We start from the raw sequence: 21,631 nt of genomic DNA, 5'->3' as shown, positions 1-21,631 counted from the left end.
GACCTAAGATAGCCCTATGTTTTGAGTGACAAACCAATTTTATTCTCGACTGCCCCTCTCGGCCCGCTCCTCTTGCCCCTCGCCGCGCGGACCGATCAGACCTTATCCAAATTGGATCTTGAATAATAAAGAATCGGGGCGATTGGATTTTATTCCTTAAATTCAATTAGCACACGAGGGTCGTGTGTGACTGTAGACGAAAGATAGAGCCATATTATCGTATTAAAAGGATTTGTTACTGAACAAAAAATATTTCAAGAAGTATTGTTATATTAGTATTGCCATGTTTCGATACAGGCTTCGTTTCTTGACTGTAATAAACGTTGTTATTAGTGAGTGTAGTGGTAGTTGTCATAGATTAAAATAAATCTGGAAAAACCTTAAACTAAATGACAATACCTAATAAGCTTGCATATAACCAAATTCCGAAGAACGACATTCCGGATATTTTTCAATATCGGTGAAAGGTTTTCTCTTTGTCATTTCCTACAAACTAGTGACCACTGCAGACAATACTGTGATACTAATAGCATAGTTTTGTTTTAAGCGTAAGTTAAACTAAATAAATGGTCAATAATTGGTAAAATGTTGCTAACCAGTAGCGACTTTGCTGTGCTCCATTGCTGATGACCATGAGCGACTGTAACTACTTACCATCGGGTGCGTCGTATGTTCTACCTACAGCCTTAATTAATAAAAACCGTACACTTAAGCCCACGAAATGTGAATAGCAAATAAATTGATGACACAGTGCCGTTTTTGACTTTCAGTATAGAGCCACAAATATATTTGCATATCATCATATTTGTCTGGTTAATACTATGAACTTGTTCCAAAAACAATATTTTCAAATTTATCTGAGCTTTCTGTGAGTTTCGAAACATATAATATCTAATTTTAACGAAATAATATTGCGATAAGTTCGTTCAAATTATTACTAATGATACTATAATCCCGAAGATAGATAGACCTAATCGATTAATTTATTGTTCAAATCCCCTTTTATAACATAATACAGCGTGGGTTGCTGTTTCGTAAAAACTTATTATGCAAAACGTAATCTTTGGAGAAACTGTTAATAGTGAATGAATTTAGTTTATTGCTTTAATATTCAAACATGTCAAATTGTGGAATGTTTAAAAAAATACCTACATTATATAGCACAGATTTTGTTCTGGGTATAGTATTAAGTTAGAGAGAGATTTAGGTACTTAAGCCTTGTTCGGACTGGGCGAGTATTTTAGTCGAGTACCGAGTAATTTAGCGGCTAAACTACTCGCTACTCGCCCGAAAAAATAGAACAAAATGGATTGACTTGACTAAATTATTTACTAACCTACTCGACTAAATTTTTGGTGCTCAGACACATTTAGCTACTAAATTACTCGGTACTCGACTAAAATACTCGCCTAGTCCGAACAAGGTCTCAGAGATATGTGCTAATGTCAAACCTATACCTAGGTCACCTCGGCCGGTGGATACAAATTCAAATATGAGGTCGATCCTGTTAGTCACGTTCAAAACTGTGCCGAACCCGTATCACTACTATCATATCACCTAGGTGATCTACGCATAGCAGATAGACATAACTACAGAACAGACTGATTGTTGATATTTGTTTTTACTCCATACATACACGTAATTCCTGATGAAACGGATTATAGTGATTATTCCTTGATAGCAGTTTCAAGAAGAACAAGATGCCAAGGGCACCCTCGAATCTAAACGCTTCAATCTTATCGGGCTCAATGAACAGATTTCCCGTCTTTCATACTGGATTTCATAAAGTCAAATTGATAAACAATCAAAGCAGCAGAAATAGGCCGGACATTATCGTACGGTTGCCACACTAACTAACCTAATACTGCGATATATATTAATTAAAACATTTTACTAAAAACACTTACCAATGCTGTAAATTAATATGAAAATATCATATTAAGTTAAGTATTTTATATGTTTAGTTTAATTGAGGACACATTAATTTAAACCAATTAGATGAAAGATAATATTGAATTAACTGTTAAACATAGTAGTTAAATCTGGACTGAGTAAATCGTCTCTCGACCTGTGGACCATTAGACGGAATGTGTTAATAAAATAAATTGCGATATTATCGCTGGCGCGTTTGACATAAACATCGAATTCTACTTAAAGTAATGGAAGCGATTTAATGCAGCGGAATCGGGACAGCCGATAAGACGGGTTTACCTATTCTCTAATATATATTAATTTACAAAACATTATTATTTACGAAAAAATTATAATACATCAATGATAATTGGATTCGATATTTATTTGTTCGACAGACTTATTTGATAGTCACATTGGACTTTTAATTAAATGAAAAATGCGGAATAGGTATGTGTAGATTATTCAAATTAGGCTTGAATTTGTTGATTTCGTAAAAAAACGTTTTATTAATTATTTAAATAAAACCGCTTACTATACTCTTTTGTTGCCAAACTATGCTAATTAGTTTGCTTTTAAATTTCCTTTTATCATTATTTTAGTATTTGTAAAACTGTCATGTCACAAAGAAACAGTTTTGCATGGCTACATTTAAATAAGTTTACATTCATATGGAATTAATTGAATAGAACAATATCGACGACGTTCAAATATTAGTTTTACGAAAACTTAAATGAATTTAGTGCGATTTTGTAAAGTTACAATAACTAGAGGTCCCGCAGTAGTCGAAATTCGACTATAATTAATTGGAATTGTAAGTTTGTACACTATTATGATTGTATTTTATACTTCTATAATTACAAATTTCGCCAAGGCTACACTATAATTTTTTTTTAAGACAAACAATATTTAATCTATTCTCAATTTGACCACAGACGTCAAGAACAAAAGTTTGACAATAAATAGTATGCATGCGTGTTGCGTCAAATACATGGTGTGTAGTGTGTGTAATGTTTTCTTTATTGATTTAATGTATCTTTTATGCATTATTTAAAAAAAATATTAGCATTGTGCACTTCTTCTCTGTATTCTCTATAAGTGTGGAAAATTTCATACTCCTCCGTCCGCGCAATTTTCGTAAAAAGGGATACAAAGTTTTTGCTTCACGTATTAATATATAGATATAAATTGAAGCCACAAACAAGCCTTTCGGTTACGTCATGACCTCTTAGAGTTTTTGTTAAATTACACGACTTTATAATAAAACACATGGTAATCATTAACACCGGAAAGAACACGAAACACGCATTAGTCATTTTGTAATATTAATTCAGACGACATTTAAACATGATTGAGTGTACCCAAAATGTAGGCAATACTTTATCGAATACTCAGGTCAGATTTGCATAAATTATCATCAACAAACTAATAATATTGTGTTGGAAGTGAAACTTATTTAGGCGCATTGAGAGTAAAATTTAACTCGCGACAGATTCGTAACGGCTAGAGAGAAAAGATACAATTTAGGAAGAGCGAGAGTGAGAAAATAGACAGATCGTCTCGCGAAACACTCGACCGCGGAGAGAGGGAGAAAGCGAGCTAGGTCGTTTCTCTTATACACATTCTGTTTACGGGCGTCGGCCACTAGATGGTTTGTTATTAGTTTCTCATTGCTCCTGTAGATCAGTAACACATTAACTATCTTATATTTGATGTTTAATGAAGGACTTAAAAAAAGAACTATATAATATAATTTAAAATATATATAAATGGTAAAGAGGTCGTTTCTCTTATACACGGTATTCCCTATTACAAGGGAAAATTGATATAAGAATGAAAAATGAAGGAAACCATAATACTACACACCTCAAAAGAAGTTTCACTTCTTTCTTGTGTACCAAGTTACACGCGTACCTTTTAGTTTATAATTATACTGCTTGTTCATACAAACGACGAAGTAGATTTGTTTACAATTTTCGTTAGATTTGTCATAACCATCATGAATGAGAATACAAATAGTTTTCATACAATGGTCAAAAGTAAGGTTTTGATCGGGAAATGCACGTGGCATTTGGGTCATTATTCCCGTCATGATGCAGACCTATCACCATTAACTTCACCAGACCAACACGGTGTTCATTTTATTTTTCAAAGTTAAATTAATATAAAACTACGTATTTTTTACATTCAGGTTTTATTATTATTACTAGCAGATTAATTTTGTCTGAAGGCTACAATGTGCTTATTATACTGTATTTTAACCTAACATGTGCCTAGAACGAACGTAGACAAATATATACACTCCGAATAAAAAAAAATCGCTTTTAACACGGTTTTATTAGTTTAGCCTGTATCTGCCTATGTAATGGAATATTTCAATGTAGTTTTGATCAACTTCACTATGATCGATTAATTTTAAAATTAGCACGCGTATTGACAATGACCGATACGATAATTTACTACACTGGCCTAATATCCCGACTGGGATTACCAGCACAAACATGATTGTTTTAATATTTAGTTCAGATTGATATTGATTGTGTTTTAATATAGTTTTTTTAATTATATTTGAAGTCATTTAGAATAAAATACTGAAGGCAATTTAAAAAAAGTACTGGTTTGATTTTACCGTTAAAATTTGTAACACAATTAGACGAAAACAATTTTATATTCACGCTCGTTCATATGGATACGAATTTTATTATCAATAAAGCGGCGGGTCTTAATTACTGAGCAATCCACCGTATCGTTTTCAAATTGAATGTCCATCAAATCGCGATTCCGATGCGTAACCGACTGCGTTCAACCCACTCCCGGCTTTCAACCGGCCACTGTGCACTCGCGTGCTCTTACTTAATTAAACTTTAAAGCTTAAGGGAAAATTTAATTTCCGGGCGAAATCAAAGAGGTTATATTTTTTCTATTCGTTGAATAAAAAATAAATTCCTTTAGACTCAATATGAATATATTAGATTTACGGTTCGAAAGAGATTTATTTAAACAACTAAATTAATCCGTGGTTTCCAACCAGTCATTAGTGAATGGGAAGGCTAATATCAGGTCTTTCAAAATGTATTGCTAGTGTGTACTGCGGAGCGCTGGCGTGCGGCGCAACCTTAAAAGCAATATCCGGCGCCGCGCGCGCCGCCCGGAAATGAACCGGAAACGGCGGTGTATTAAGCTGCAGGTACCAGCCCTTCAATTTATAAACGCTTGCGGGCACACTCTAGCCTCTACTCCAAACGGAGCCGCGGCACACCACGTACTCTGATATCCGGCACTGGTAATTTGTAACTTGCACTCTGTGCGATATGCACGCAGATAATACTGCGCATTCGTCATTGCGCAGCTTTAATAAAATCTTCAAGTCCCACCTAAAGTAAATATAACAGTCTTATTCAAAACATTGTTGAGAGGACAATATCTAAAATTACATTCTCTCGGCCTGAACTAACAACGAAATGAAATAAAGTCCGCAAACAAAAGTTTGCAAATCCAATATGATTTGGCGCGTCGGTAAACATCGGCAGCATCCCGGTGATATCGCGAACGAATAACATTAAACTTTGTATGGATTGAATGTAGAAAACCAATTTCGGTGCTCGGCGAGTGCGAGCCGATGGGATGAGGGTGTCAGAACGCTTTGACAGCTCTCTGATTGAAAAATACGGCAGCCTGTTTATGGAACAAGTGAGCTCACGATAGTCTCGACCATACGGAACGTGATCGAAATACAACTAGTTATTACGCAACGTCTGCTACAATTTGTAGCCGTCAATAAATTATTAATTAGCAATCACGCTGGAGTCCTTCTATTGTGCTGAAATTAGTCAAATGAAAACTATATATTGCATCACTTTTAATGTTTTCTTCAATTGTTTACGCTGATACAATCGTAAATTAAAAAATGTGTGTGTGTGCAAGTCACACACGGTAGAAGTGAAACTTATAAAATATAAAAATAAGCGCAAGGGTCAACCACTTCGCAGTGCAATGGAGCAGCCGCACCCCGGGGAACCGCCTGCATTCTCACGGTATCCCGACGCCAGGTAGGTATGATTTAGCAAGAGAAATACGAGAACGTCTATCAACTGTGTAACATCTCGTCACCGCGATTCAGGAATTGTTAAATTTACGTGCAGCGACATCTGCTAATAACAAACTAAATAGAAATAAAATAAACATGGCGCGTAACTGAAGAAATTAAGATGGCGCGTAACCGAAAAACGTTACATACGTTTTATCCTCCCTACGTCGATAAAGAAGTTTCACTTAAAAAAAAATCTTTAGATAACTATCCGTTTTTTTGTCTTCAGTAACTATTAGAATTTTCAAACTTGCTTCTCCCCTATCGACCTCGATTGGATCGAGTGTTAAATTGCACGAGACAATAACGTTCTCGCTACAGGAAGAAAACCATCTGTCCATCATTATATCGTTCAATCATTTCGTTGAGGATGGGCAGACGAGCTCCTGGTCTACTCCGTATAACAATGTTATAATGTCGCCGTTTACCTGGAGCCATGAGGTTGAAAGTCTCAATTGTATTGAATGGTGATATTATAAAAATCGTGCCGGCTTACCACCAGGTTTTACTTTAAAACTATATCTTCTATGGGTTTGATGAACGTATTTTTTCATAGTTAGCCTCTTCAAGGACATTGGCATATTTGTGTACGTTTTTTTTATTGTATATAAATTTTAATGTAACTCTGCGCTAAATAGCCACATATATTGATATATATTTTTTAAATCAATATTCACTAATTTTTTTGTTTATTTTTTGACTTATTAAATTATTTTCAATATAAAACGAACTAATTGCAATGAAGATCAAATTAAATTCATGTTTATTGCACTTTAAAAAAATCGTCGCTGAAGAGGTTAATATCATTAGTAAACAGAAGACATGTTGTCAATAGAAGTACCTACGTTATGTTAAAAGAAATACCTTAATCTAATTTTTTTCTCTCTGATTCTTTATCGTTTACTTATGATTTACCTGGTAAATATCGCTACTGACGATAAAACCGCACATTATACTTTAGTGTGCGGTAAATTGTACTAGACTCCACCGTTTTATATTCTTTAGTTGTCTTCAAAATTAAGGAAGGTCACATTGATTACATATAGAACATATATGGACTTATTTATACGAAAATATAATTTTCATGTAGTTGTCAAAAGGCGTTCGCACTAAAGCTTATACTTTTTGCCGAAATGACTTCATTAGCGACATCACAGCATTGTATGCGCCATTAGCACGTTGCTATGAAACATTTTCTTATTCCTGTTAAATCCATTGTTGTACATGACACGCTATTATTACGATATTTTTACTGTGCGTATATATGACGTCACGTTTAATAGTTATTTTTGTCGCTAAGCTACTTGATAAAACGTACTGGGATTTTAGTAGATATAAATACTGGACAAGTGCGGGTATAACTCAAGTTATGAGGGTTCCGGCTGTCGGCTAGGGCTCTTCTTACAGAACGTACCAGAACTAATATTGTTGACATATTGTGTATGTTTCATAAGCCTACACATACGATACAAAAAAAACTTTAATAATTTAAATACGCATTAATACAAGATTTGATTTGCATGGACAGTGTTCCTTTTACCTATCTAGTTAGACGAACCGAAGCAAAAACAATTTACAGTGTATTGTAACGGGAATTGTTAGATATGGACAAAAGAACCAATCACGGCGGAGCTAGATTAGCCCCTCGAGGATACTGGTGAATACTTTAGGTAGACAAAAAAAATATGAATAAAAAATATCTTAACCTTAAAATCTGAACGCATGCTATTTTGCGACCGAAATGTATAGGACTATCGACCTGCGTCGGCTCACTTCACAAGCGCCCTGCCAACTTTATCCACCACATATTATGCACGTATTGAAATATGTGAAATGTTCAATATGACATAAATTTGTACGTCAGCACCCCATTATTGGAATTCTGCAGATGATTTTCTCTCACAATTTATGTTGAGCGCGCAGCGAACTAATCCGTGAAGAAATCCGGGATATAAGGTCTGTGATTCATTTAAAATGGCCGAATTAAACGTCTTGAAGTTTTATTGAGATATTTTAAGATTTAAGAAATAAAATAGCTGACATTTATTGGACTACTCATCGAAAGTCTTCTCTTACTAAATACCAAAATCTTATACCTTTAAACGACCAATTCTTGTATATTAATATATATGTATATAATGTGAATCTCGGAAACGGCTCCAACGATTTTCATAAAATTTCGTATACAGGGCATTTCAGGAGCGATAAATCGATCCAGCTACGATTTATTTTCAGAAAATGTTGTTTTATTCGTGTTTTCAATAATCAACGTTTCCCGACATCTATTGGCGAATAATCATACTATTTTTCTTAATTGAGGGCAACTAACCGCTTTAAAGACACAACAAGATGGCGTTATCAAAAAAAAAACCGAGCAAAGCTCGGTCATCATCTAGTTATCTTGAACTTAGTAAAGCTACTTTTCTAATTTTATCCAATATGCCTAAATTTTATGTAGCTGATTGACAATATTTATAATTTTGGAGTACAAAATGGATTTGAAGGTCGTTATTTGGAAGATAGACATAATATGTACATTCTTCATTTATTTGATTGTTTTTAGTTTTCACGTTCAAAGTATTTCATGGTGATATGTGAATTATTAATACTTATAATTTCCATTTTGTGCTCATAAAAGAACCGCACGCGTTGCTGCATATTATTACTAAAATAACCCTTCTAAGATAATCAAGTAAGGAAATAAAATACTTTAACTTAGGGGACGCTCTCCATAAAAAAATAACCTATACAAAACATCCTTAGTATATTTTTATTACCTTAACAGAGGGACAGTTAACGGCCCACTAGGTAAGCAGTTACCATCGCTAATAAACGTCAGCAATGCAAGGAGCTAGCCGCTGTCTATCAAATTATTCGATGTCAAAATTTAAAACGTCTACGTAACATACAATACTTCATAAACACTATTAATCGGATTCTTAGCAGAATTTTTAGAACCCGTCAAATAATAGTTTTAATTACCGGGAAAATTTAAAACGATATAACTTACTATTCCGAGTGATACGCTACGTTTTTTAAGTAGGTAACTCCTTTTTAAGTAACCCTGCCTATTTATGCCGTGAAGCAGTAATGCGCTTCGGTTTGAAGGGCGGGGCAGCCGTTGTAACTATACTGAGACCTTAAAACTCATCTCAAGATAGGTGGCGGTATTGACGTTGTAGATGTCTATGAGCTACGGTAACCATTTAACACCAGGTGGGCCGTGAGTTCGTCAACCCACCTAAGCAATAAAAAATAAAAAAAAGTAACTCGCTGAATCGCAACACTAATAAGGTTGAGAAATGATGAATTTCGATATTACGGCATCGTGTATAGGTAATGTACATGCATTTAAATTACACTCAAATGTACATTGTCGGGTACCGAGAGCGTAGCCCGCAGCCACGGACGGCTGGAGCGCACTCGATTAGCTAAACATGTTCCACGATGTGATTCGATAAACACCCGCGGTACTATAACTTTGGAAAAGATTACTTTCGTTTAGGTTCGCCATTCGAAACTAATCTACATACGAAACGCGTTAAAACATACCGCGAATATATTATTTTCCGGGCCCGTGGTCCTCAAAGTGCGGCATAGTCAATAATTCAAGGCCCTGAATCGGAACTATCGACGTACTAGATTTTTTCCCCATGTATTTAAATTAGTATGCAACAGCGGCGACTTTCTTGCATGGCCAAGCTTTTTTTTGACATATTTAAATAATTTTACTTGATAACAAACTAATTTATCTTTGGACCCTGTAGGTATAACTGAAATGTTTTGTGAATACTTGAAAGTGAACGATGGTAATTTTATGTTAGTCGTTTAAAAAATAAATAGCATTCCTTGAAAACACGGATCTAGCGATAGTACTATAATACAAAATTTAAACGAAATTTTAATCAACCAATCACTGACACTTGTTAAATGACAAAACAAGAAAGTTTTGCGTAAAACGGAAAATAAAATCATTCCATAGTATATTGAATCATATCACTTAATTAAGTTAATTTGGGATACACCGGGATAGTTTTTATTGTACCTAATTTAAATTACTTTCTATAGACACAATTGAAAAAGGCCGTAAGAAAAATTTAGAAAAAGTTAATCGATCCAATTCCGACGGACCTAAGTTAAGATATACTCAATTCCAAATCCTATATGTGACTGCTAACTGAGGTTCTCTGTTACGTCCTTTCTATTGATCCTCTTGCACACATGTTTATGTAGAAATAAGCATAAATAAAATGTTATATTACTGGAAATAGTTTAAAAAAAATAATAGAATAGAATTTCTCTTTTGTTTATCAATCGATTAAATTTTTTTGTCTTTGTGTGTGTGCTGGCTGCTCTATTGACGAGGTTTTATCGTTACGTTTTTTTTCAGATAGTCCATTAGTTTAACATAGTTTTTTTTTAAATTTCAATGACACGATATAAGAACAATATTAAGTATTGTACTTAAAACTAATTTATAATTTGACGGGGGTATAAGATTAAGATAGAACTTCGATAATTTAGCTAACTTTAGCTTATCTAAATCTTAGTTCTGATATGATTATGTTTACCAGCGATAACGAGAAAAGGAAAATAAGAACATATTTTGAACATTTCAATAATGTCCTTTTTAGAAGAGAAAAATATACTTACAATACAATGAATATTATGTTACGTCAGTCTTTCCAAGCTGTAACGTTTTCATCATACAATACTAGTATTATTATTCATTATTCGCGACTACCTACATAAATATCACTTTGAATTGGTCTATGTTTTGTTGAAGATATATTTATTTTGAGCGGATCGGCGACCTGCTGAAGGTTGCGTCAATCCCACGGATGCAGACATCGGAGGACCGGTCATTATGATGATATTTATTTTAAAAAAGGGCGCAAGTGTGTAGATGGTCTTTACCGGCCCTGAAACAAAAAAGTTTGACGACCACTGGTCTCTTTTTGAACTAGTTGCATGTGACATAACGTTTACCATTTAAAACGTTTCCGACAATTTCATACATAAAGAACACGTAACGTATCCTATCGAATGCTTAAATGCAATATCGAAACATGTCTCAGATTTCTTTAGAAAGCGCTACGAATCTCTATTGTGCTCGATTGAATCATGTTTTAATTACAAAACGGGTGAGTATTTAATTAAAAACTTTCAGCACGAGATTAATTCCTTATTCTATGTATACGAGATTGAGTCAGCGTCGACTCCACTTTTCTGCGAAGCTATCGACATTCGACAAGGGTTTTTAATTGAACGCTCGACCCATTGTACTCGTTAAAACGATTTTGAGTTAATCACCGAGTTTTTCGTTCAGCGTAATGGAAGAAAGTAATTATCAATTAACTGCTCGATAATGGATTGCGGCCGCTTATCCGCCGGCTTATCTCGACATGTAACAGCCCACTCGCCCTCTGTTTTTATCTTTTTATTAACAAAAATTTTAATCATCAATCATTCATCTGATATTTATAATTACAAACACATCTGTTATATCATTGATAAACGCGCTCGTAACTTGCTTGTTTGCTGTTGCTGAGCATAAATCAAATATATAAAAGTAATGACAAATATTTGGGCGTGGTATAAGATGTTTTGGGTGCGGCGTGATAGTAAAGCGGCGATTGTGAAAACGAGAAGCGCGCAGTATCCGTTGACGTGATATTGTGCCATGAATTAGCATTGTAAATGCAATCACAGGTGTCAAGTCAGGCCGCCACTCGCTCGTCGAATTTATGCGCCTTCCGCTCCAGCCATTATGAATATGACAATTTATTAACTATAAATAACGATTAGCATCCACCTTCTCGTGCCTAACGAAGCAATTAAATTACACAGTAGCTTTAGATGTTTTAGACGACGTACAATATACAACAACAACAAAAACTCGGGGACTGCCGCGGTAAAGCTATTGCATAGCATTTTTTTATCAATTTATGCAATTATAATTAGACAATAATAATTTAATATTAAAACAATAATAAAATAAGACCACGCTATATTTATAAACATTAATAAAAACAAAACATTAACTGTCCCCTTCACACTCATAAGCTAGACCGCATGAGAGAGAGATGACCAGACTTTTATGATGCGCATGCAGTGCGACGTCACGCCGTGCGCTTATTGACAAACAGTACACAAGCGCAACGTGTGAATGTGTTGAACGCAAGCTACATGGTAGGCGGAGTGGGGGTGTTAGGTTTTATTTTCGTTACGGAATTTCTCGATGCAGTCGTCGCGCTCAAAGCTCGCGATAAAAACTTTGCAATAGCTGTAAAACATATCTAACGATTACTTTGATGGTTAATGGTAATCTAAAATTTTCTAATTTTAAGAGTATAATAAGCAAATGTATTATAAATAGTAATAAGTAAAAAAAACAAAGTTCAATACAAAAATTATGAATTTAGAATCATTTAAGAACATAATATAATATGTAATAGTTTAAATTTGATATCAATGTCGTTTAAATAGCCAAAAATCCTCTTTTTATTACGCCCAGGCGCCCTACTTATTTTTTATAGCAGATGTCACTACCATCGTTAAGATGAATTTAATGACCCCATATATTATTAGAGTACTCGTATACCTTATATTTAAGCTGCACATCGTATCAAAGATATGCAGCCCAAAGGAAACCCAAAAAGGTTTAATCGAAAGGTTTTCTATTATGATGAACCATCACTGCGTATTCCAAAACGATATATAAAGTGGCCGTGGTTGATGCAAACCCAGTAACCGATCTGCTTACATACCAACTGGTACGCTTTCAGAAGTAAATTCCACCACCTTGCGTATTTCTACGGCGAGGTATGGACGTGTTGACGTTCTTACTGGTGGTAGCACCTCTTGTGAGTCCACGCGAGTAGGTACCTCCACCCTGCCTATTTCTGCCGTGAAGCAGTAATGCGTTTCGGTTTGAAGGGTGGGGCAGCCGTTGTAACTATACTTGAGACATTAGAGGTTATATCTCAGGGTGGATGGCGCATTTACGTTGTAAATGTCTGTGGGCTACAGTAACCACTTAACACCAGGTGGGCTGTGAGCTCGTCCACTTATCTAAGCAATAAAAAGTGTTACAGTTTCAGTGGTAGAAAAACCGCTAGTGCAATATATGACTAATTTCTCAGTAAGTGGCGTCATTCATATCGTCTTAGAAATAAACAGTCCGGCGATGTCGACCGTTGTGGGCGCACAATACGTTTTGCCCGTAGTGCTCAATCTATAAGGAGTAAAAGAAGCTAGAATATATTCTGGACAGACGGGGATTAATAGTAAATCACAGAAACCGGGGTTTCGTGGGGTTTCCGGATAAATAACCAGACAAATTGTTCTCATTCTCGTCTATAAAATGGCCAGGAAATAAATCCTTGAAAATTAATTTAAAATTGAAATCATTGATACATATAACGAGAAATACAATAGTGCATTGAATTTTAACGGATATTAAAGACGGCTTCATGAATAAGCAACAATGAGATAGGGTACAAGTTGAATTACATTGAGAAACATTGAATAATACGCACATAATCGGAGATACGATCAGATCGAGCACGCAACGTCGCGAGCCAATAAAGGTAATGTAGGCAAGGTATTTGCCAATATCCCCGTAGAGTGGCCCTCCCAAATATCTTGAGATTGTATTCCCCCCTACATAAAAATTGTTCCGGAATAGAGATACTACCCGGATAAATATTCAATTTCACTACGGACGAAAAAGATTTGATACCTTTGGTACCTGCTAGGTTTATTGGATGATGGCCTTTTGAATCGCGTGGATAATCATATTCATAGTTTCTGGCGAAATATGGATGAGTTTTTGGATGAAAATGTTTTTTTTTTGTTAAAGTCGTTAACCTCGTGTCGTTGAACTATATTTAATGGAAACCTTAAAACAAAGTTAATTTGACATTATAGGCATGATATTTTAAAAAGTAAAAGTCAGGGTCGTAAATATGTATGAATGAAAATATAGATTTCGTTGCTAACAAAAAAACAATACGTAAACAATATTCCAATAAAATTACAGAAAATAGTTATTCTTCAAAAGTAGATCCAATAACATTAAGTGATCTGTTACCTGTTATTTGTATTCGTATCGGCAAACGAAATTCCTTTTACATTAGGGCAAGTAATGTCAATTATTGCGATGAGTTGTCAGTAATCACTCATAGGAAATGGAGTGAGGACCCCGGCACATCCACTAGTCGCGACCCCTACGTAAGGTAAAGAGAGAACGACATGTAGATGAAAAGGGCAGCTGAATCTAATACAATCGGGGAAAGCGATACTCTCTTTTGAGGTAGGGTTGTCGCTAACAGTTAAACTACTTTTGATATCTCAAAATTATTGTGATTACAAACTGAAAGAAATTCATAATCATCGTTACTCTATTTAAAATTATACAGAATTTGTTGATTTTATTACTTTGAATTAAATATACATTTTCTTTCATCATACAGACGCGTAAATATCCCCGACGTTATGAACTCATAGACATAGCTTTAATGTCGCAGTTCACATTAAAACTTAGGTTGAAGTCTCAGCTGTATTTTAAAAACGGCTGTCATGGCCTTTAAACCAAAATTTATTAATGCTTCACCACAGACTTTTGTAGCATTGTGGTACTGTATCCTTCATAATAGCAGAACATGATAATTTCCTATAGATGTTAAAAAATTATACATTCTCACCGCATGTAAACTTATAAAATATGTATCATCTTTTTGTTTATCATCTCCGTTATATAATACGATAACTAAACAAACTTAAAAGTTCGATTAATAGGTACTGAGAAAATTCGGAAAGCTTGTAAAGTCAAACAAGAAGTAGTTCTATATTTATGCCCCATTTCGTATCACACGCTGATAACTACGGGAAAGTAGTTAAAGAGGAATGTAAAGTTTTATTGCGTTTCGTGATACGGAGCGCACAAAGTATCGCATTGTTAGCAGCCCTAAGCAAGGCGGCGGCGGCCCGGGCGGGACGGTCGGGTATTGAATGAGATTGCTTCTTACTTCGGCAAATGGATCACGTAGTGGATGAGATGTCACACTGTTTTAAGATCCAATTCGGCCGGCCGATACCTACATATTTTCGGATCGTGTATGATTATTAACATCATAACACGTAGACTAATCTTTTTTCTAATTTCCTTCTGAAGTTATGTGATAAAAACACACTGATATCTTTGTAAATTCAAGTGAATGAATGAAACTTTTGACTTAATTGAATTGACTTTACGTTACATCGAAAGTAAAACCTCATAATGCCGGCGGTTGAATGTCTAAAGTATCCATTACGTAATCAAGTAGATACATTCACACTCAGTAATTGGGAAATTCCCGAGCCGGGCCGCCGCCATGGTACCGTCGGCGGGCGGGCGCTGAAAACAATTTCACGCCAAATCTTAGCTTGTGTTTTCGTATTTCCTTTTTTATTTATCTTTTAGTCTTTCGTTTCCTTCGGAATCAATTTCACGGATGAACGTCGCGATGATCTCAGTTTTAAAAGTTCGAGGGTCTACAAATGACACTGGACGGTGTGTACGTAGTATTTTGGAAGCGGACTGGACGGTGTCCATGGCCAGAGACGACGCGGTTACGCTTTCCTCATTATTCGAGTGACGCAACGCCGCCTCCCGATAATAAGTTTTCTGCTCGGTGCTCCTTGTGATTGGATGGGTTATGCGTGTGTTATCTCCCTGTGCTACATCTCATATATCTTACCCAATTTTCTTTTACATCACTCCTTTCAATTTTACTTGTTCAATATCAATGTACAATCTTGAATACAATGTAGTTTTAATCATATAGTTAAATTATTTTCAGTTTCATGAAGTCTTAGTTAATAGTGGATAGCGGTGATTGTTTTGGCGACCATCCAGATGGCATGGTGTGCACCGTTGACAATCTAGAGTAGTAAGTAAAATAAATACAATCTCAACTCAGTCTATACGCAACGCGCGCGGATGAACGCGCGCGGGGCGTGTAGCGGACGCGGCTTAAGTGATAACACAAATTATTTTAAAATTAAATATCAGCAGTTTGAATATAAAAACAGTGAAGCCTTATTGTTTGTGGGACAAGTGTCTAGTGACATTGTTTGTGACAATTATTATTGTTGATTTTGGCTGGTTTTTCGACTATTATGTGAGAAACTTTTATCAAACTGAATTTGACTTGACCCGGCTGCTTTTGTTCTGTGAATGGTACAATAGTGAGTGGGATCCATCAAGAAGACGACAAACCGGACATATTTTGGAAGATTTTGCAATTTGGGACTATGAAACAAAAGGTTTTTATTTTATTTAAAAAAATAATAATAATCTGAGTGGGTACAAATTTGCTAACTCTCATACCCACATTACTGTTAATTTACGGAATGGCTCGAGTATATAGAAGCAATATTTCGTCAACTAATCGTGTGCACTTCATGGCTTAGCGGTTGACGTCGCGGCGTAGATGACAGAAGGTTGAGAGTTCGATCCTACCTAAGGCGGAAGTTTAAAGGGCGCTACATTATACTTTTTTTTTTTTTTTTAGATTTTAGTGTGGACGTAATTTTATTGTAACGTTATAGATATAAAAAAATATATATATTGGATAATTGATACTATTTAATTATTATTTGTGGAATTAGTTTTATTTTATTAGCCTGTATGACATTTTATGTAATCTTGATGTTAATTAATATTCTTTGTGCTATCGCACCTTTGTGGATTTGTTAGATAGGTATTCAAATAATTTTTTTGTATGTTGTTTTTATAATTTAATTTTGTTTTATTATGAATGAATGTACTTATCGTTTTTTTTTTTTTTTTTTTTAAATACTTTTTAATTATTATTATTTTTTATTTATTTACTTTTTACTTTTGCAAATGCCAAAATTATTTACCTACTTTTGTCTTATTTTTTGTGCAATTGACGAAACTGCTGGTGGATAATATTAAATGATAAATTGAATTTTGTTGTTATTAATGTTATATAACATATTTTATAATTATTTATATCGATTTTAAATAATGAATAGTCCCACAAGGGCAACATGCCCTCATTGTCCGGGTTCCACACGCCTTTTTGTGGTGCCCCGGGGTCTAAATGTGCATATTTCTCATATGCATAAAGACAGCCAGATACAGCCGTCGATACTGCCTCGGGTGCCGTGTGCTGTAACTGCTGATGCTCATTCACAAACCCAGAGTGTTATCCATACTCTGGACGATTTGGCATCTTACAAAAATAAAATTCCTGTGCTTAAGCACATCCCTAAGGGGGCCAGGAATTTAGTCGCAGGAAAGCTCAGAGTGATTATGGACGGCTGCATAAACAATAACGGTGTGGCGGACTGGGTTTCCTTGTTGTCATTTTCTTACACGACTCTGAGAATTCCAGATCGAGGTGACCCCCGTTCGCTTACTGCAAAGGTTAAGGAGAATGCAAACAATAATAGCCCGTATTTTTTAGAGGACTTCAAACACAAGCCACGATCCATTGTCAAAAGAATCGAAGCCAAGGTTCATGAGGGTGATTTGCGTGGAGCTGTCCGTCTTTTAGTGTCGGAGGATTCTTTAGCACCTTTTAACGATGAGACCTTAAGCGCATTACGTGATAAACATCCTACTCCTTTTCGTCCCTTATCATTGCCGCCAGCGCCTGATTCTAGTTGCCCTTTTTTGACTGTCAACTCGGAGGATGTTGCAGACGCAATTAGTTCCTTTTATAGCGGCTCTGCACCTGGCCTTGATGGTCTACGTCCAAACCATTTAAAGGAGCTCATTTCCCCTTCCGCCGGTGAAAATGGTGTTCGTCTATTGCACTCAATTACAGACTTATGCAATTTCATACTAAGAGGTACGGTTAATGTACAGGTGTGTCCTTATTTGTACGGAGGTAGCTTATGCGCTCTAACTAAGAAGGACGGCGGTGTGAGACCAATTGCGGTGGGGTCTGTGCTGCGTCGTCTCGCTGCCAAGCTTGGGTGTCGGTCTGTAAGGAATGAAATGGCCTCGTACTTGCAGCCCCACCAGCTGGGCTTCGGGACTGCTCTTGGGTGTGAGGCCGCCATTCATGCTACCCGTGCATTTGCTATGAGCAGGGAGAGCTGTAACAGTGCAATTGTAAAGCTTGATATAAGGAATGCTTTTAATAGCTTAGAGAGAGATATAATTTTAAATGAAATCAAGGAAAAGATTCCGGCTTTATACCCATTCTTGTATCAGTGTTACAGCTCTTCCAGCAAGTTATTCTTTATGAAATCTTCCATTGACTCAGAGGTAGGTGCCCAGCAGGGCGATCCTCTTGGCCCATTAATTTTTAGTCTTGCTATCCACAGCATTATAAAGACCGTCAAGTCACCTTTAAACCTATGGTATTTAGATGACGGCACAATAGGTGGTCCCCCAGATTCCGTGCTAGACGACATCAGACTTTTATTTCCGAAGTTGCGAGATGTCGGCTTGGAGGTTAATACTGGGAAATGTGAGGTATACTTTTCTACTGAAGTATCAGCAAGCGTAGTTAATGATTTTCAGGAGTTGGTTCCAGGTATCAAAGTTTTGAATAAAAGTAATTTCATTTTGCTTGGTACTCCAATATTTCAGGATGGAGTTCCAAGTTCTCTGGAAATAAAAAGGCAGTTATTGTCGTCATTGCGCGGCAACCTATTGAGCTTATCATCTCACGTGGCTCTCGTCTTGCTTCGTTGTTGCTTTTCGATGCCTCGTTTGACGTATTTGGTGAGAACTTGTCCAACGTGGCTTTTCACTCAAGATGTGGCCCAGCTTGATGCTTTGTTGAGGGATACACTGGAGGCTATTTTAAACGTAAGCTTGGATGACAGACAATGGTGCCAGGCTGTTTTACCTATACGTCATGGCGGCCTGGGGGTGCGACAGATGGAGCGTACTGGGCTCGCTGCTTTCCTGGCTTCGTGTTATGGAGTTGTAGACTTTGTTGCTAAGTTACTGGGTACGAATGGTGATGGATCTGCGATTCCGTTTGCGAGCGAGGCTTTGGCGGCTTGGGGCCTTTTATGTCCGAATGAGGCGCTCCCGGTGAACAGGAGCTCGCAGAGGTGTTGGGATGATGTGCTGTGCAAGCTGACTTTGTCAACTTTGCTAGGAGACGCCGCTGGAGTTGAATTAGCGCGCCTGAAAGCGGTCTCCAGTCCGGAATCTGGTGCTTGGTTGCAAGCATTGCCTTCACCACAGCTGGGGACACTTCTTGATAATAATTCATTGAGAGTGGCCACAGCTTTGAGACTCGGTTGCAGCATTTGCGAGCCCCATCGATGTGTCTGTGGTAGTATGGTGGATGCCGCCGGGCTGCATGGACTGAGTTGTGTTAGATCGGCTGGCCGCTTCCCGAGACACCATGCACTTAATGATATTATTCGACGTGCTTTGGTCTCCGCAAATATCCCGTGTGTGTTGGAACCACCAGGCCTCAGCAGGTCGGATGGTAAGAGGCCGGATGGTTTGACTCTGATTCCTTGGGAAAGGGGACGCTGCTTGTTATGGGACGCAACCTGTAGCTGTACGTACGCGGCGTGTCATTTATCTGGGACCCGACAATGTGCGGGCTTTGCTGCTGAGGCGTCGGCTAAAACGAAGCATGCCAAGTACGATGATCTGAAATCTACATACCTGTTTGTTCCAGTGGCAGTGGAAACGACGGGTGTGTGGAGTTCGGAGGCCAAAAAGTTTATTGCCGCAATTGGCCACCGCCTCAGAGGGCAAGGCCACGATCCTCGGTCTGGGTCGTACCTGGTTCAGAGATTATCCATTGCTATACAGCGTGGCAATGCTGCTAGCGTAATGGGTACTTTCGGGCCGGGTGCGATCCAGAGTGGCTTGTTTGACTAGCCGATGCCTACGCGCGCATTGCTGTTAGCGTGGACCTTTATGTTACATATGACGACGCTCGCAGCTGAAAGTAAGTATTGTACTTTTTGACGAAGCATGTTGCTGATAACTTTATTTCTGTAATCTGACGAAGCATGTTGCGGATAATAACATGTACTTTTAGGTTAGGAATATTGTGTTCTTTTTTTTTATAATAAAAGTGCCTTACAGTCTCTCAATAGGTTCCCATTTAAATCAAAAAATATTGCTTCTGTTGTCATAGAAATACGCAAATTAACTTAAACACGTTGATATTTTGAAAATCAGCTTCTCGTAAATTATTCCTTTTTGAATAAAATTTTCTAAATGATTAAAAAGATAGAAATATATTAACTGTGCTAATGATATGGGATATCGATGAAATTATTATTCTGTGGTTAATTTATTTAGAAGATTTCAACAAAGATCAGCGGGTCGGTTCGTAGAGCCATTCAAAATTGTCGGGTCCAAGCGCCCGCATTCCCTCGGAATTGTCAATTTTACGGGCGGTTTATTTCCGGATACCGAACTTCCTTGGTCAGACCGCTACTACCGCAGCCGCTATCAATAAGTTCCATTGCGTTTATACGCAATATGCATTATTGCATCCATTCTAAATTAATTGTCGACATTCAAGTTTATTAAATCAACGATTTAATTTAGTTTTATGTTTATAATAATAATAATTCTTTTATTGGAGTCGTACGTGGTTTAAATTTCGAATTCTATAAATCTACACAAAGAATGCCATCTACTTACGTAAAATTTACATTGTATGTAAGTATCTTAAGCGAAAGCTTCCCACTTAAAAGCTCTACAAATGCACTGAAAGCTCTTTCGCGCACTAATCCCAAACCTTTTAGCTGCAATCAAAAGCCCCGAGCGCTCGACGCGAAGCGCGGGACGGGACGACGTCATGCTTGTGGAAGCGCCTAGGAATTTAATTTACATTTTTAATTAAGTAAAGTTTTGTTCGAAAAGCTCTCTTGAAATAAGAGTTTTCTTGATTAGAGTTCAGTTAAGCTTGAAGTATGAGATTGATTAGTAGAGCTTTAATTGCTATTGTCAATTAGAATTCAACGGAGGACACTGACAAAGAGGCGTATGTATATAACATAATAATATATAATAATAATCTAAAACATATATTTTGTTTTTTTTTAAAATACGTAATTCTAAAAAAAGTATATTAAATTTTGAACCTTAATTTCGGTAATTTAGTGAAAATATCAATTTTATTTCATTATATTTAAATTCTCCGATTTTATAATAAAATATTACACAACTACTTACTATTTTTGTCGAAAAATTATTAACAACTTTTCGTACCTAATCACTAATCTCCGCAGAGCACTCCGCTCAAGCAATTCGATATTGTCTTCGATAATGGATTTAGATGTGATTGAACTAACGTCTAGATTCTCTTTCTTTTTTGTTGAAACAGAAAAAAAATCCATATAAAATGTACCACGGATGGTCGACTATTCAGACCAGAACGCGGTTTAAATTAACAAAATGGTGGTACCAATCCACGCGGACTTAAAATACGCCTTCCCATCAATTTACGTTATTTGCGTTATTATTTTATTGCTGTTGGTTCATTTTGAATCGTGTTCATAAAGTTTTGCGATCTCGTGAATACAGTTTTTTTTTTTTTTTTTTGTTGCCTTTGTAGGCAGACGGGCATATGGCCCACCTGATGGTGAGTGGTTACCGTCGCCCATGGACTTCAGCAA

At 36.5% G+C, this 21,631-nt stretch overlaps 1 protein-coding gene across 5 annotated transcripts in view; it reads left to right on the top strand.

Annotated features, from left to right (window-relative positions):
- LOC101740925 (LIM domain only protein 3) overlaps window positions 1–21,631 on the top strand; it is a 54,789-nt gene that overhangs the window by 13,268 nt on the left and 19,890 nt on the right. For 2 of the 5 annotated variants that reach the window (XM_062671789.1, XM_004927803.5), the window contains exon 1: window positions 15,950–16,309. The exons of the other annotated variants lie outside the window; for them this stretch is intronic. The gene's annotated coding sequence lies outside the window, so the exon portion shown is untranslated. Of the gene's footprint in view, window positions 1–15,949; window positions 16,310–21,631 lie in introns of those variants that run through there. 5 annotated transcript variants of the gene reach the window in all.

The sequence above is a fragment of the Bombyx mori genome, chromosome 13 (genome assembly GCF_030269925.1).
Source record: "Bombyx mori chromosome 13, ASM3026992v2".
In the NCBI taxonomy this organism is placed as follows: Eukaryota; Metazoa; Arthropoda; class Insecta; order Lepidoptera; family Bombycidae; genus Bombyx; species Bombyx mori.
The sequence above is the reverse complement of the archived record's forward strand: the minus strand, read 5'-3'. Positions and strand labels throughout refer to the sequence as shown.